The sequence below is a fragment of the Myotis brandtii genome, unplaced genomic scaffold (assembly GCF_000412655.1).
Source record: "Myotis brandtii unplaced genomic scaffold, ASM41265v1 scaffold3791, whole genome shotgun sequence".
Classification (NCBI taxonomy): Eukaryota; Metazoa; Chordata; class Mammalia; order Chiroptera; family Vespertilionidae; genus Myotis; species Myotis brandtii.
The window spans coordinates 1-754 of record NW_005364554.1 but is presented as its reverse complement, the minus strand read 5'-3'; the positions used below and the strand labels follow the sequence as shown (position 1 = coordinate 754).

General features: G+C 39.1%; 1 pseudogene; it reads right to left on the bottom strand.

Annotated features, from left to right (window-relative positions):
* LOC102247852 overlaps nt 1-566 on the bottom strand; it is a 7,093-nt pseudogene extending 6,527 nt beyond the window's left edge.
* Between the last annotated feature and the right edge of the window lie 188 nt (nt 567-754).

Sequence of the window (754 nt, the reverse complement as noted above, 5' to 3'; positions counted from 1 at the left end):
ATAAGACACTGGGGGGTAGGGGAGGCCAGGGGATTGTCAAGGGCGAGGAAAAAAAGGACACATATGTAATACCTTTGTAATACTTTAAGCAATAAAAAAATTAAAAAAGAAAAAAAAACCAAAGCCTCTCTTTTTGTCACTGCCTCAGTCAGTCATGATTTCAATCACTTCTATTTTCCCATACTGTTCAAATAATCTCTTAGGTGATTTTCTTCAGTGTCTTCTTTAATACAACTGACAAAAATCTTTTTCACAGCTAAGTGGCACCAGGTCTTTGAGAATCTTCTCTTGAGTCAGCCCTCATTGGTTCTACTACTCTTCCATCCACCTTGTGTAGCCTTACATTCATTTGTAGCTGCATCCACCTCCTCCACAGTGGCATAGGTGACAAACCCAAAGCCTCTGGAGCACTTTGTATTTCGAGGTCTTATCACCACACAGTCGGCGATTGTTTCCCATTGCTCAAAATGGCTCTGCAGACTCTCATCAATTGTTTCAAAGTTCAAACCTCTGATAAAGAGCTTCCACAGCTTCTCTGGCTCTTTGGGAGACTCAGACTTGGACATGATGACTGTGGTAGGGGAAATTCCAATGATACTTACTCTATGGCATTCACCAGCAGAAAGGAGTTATTTAAGGAACCTATCACTATCAGTATTTCTTGAAAGAGGTTTTCTATACCCTCAGCTTCTTTTTTTTTCTTTAACCCACTTTGAGTTTATTCTTTTTTTATTGTTTTATTGCTTAAAGTATT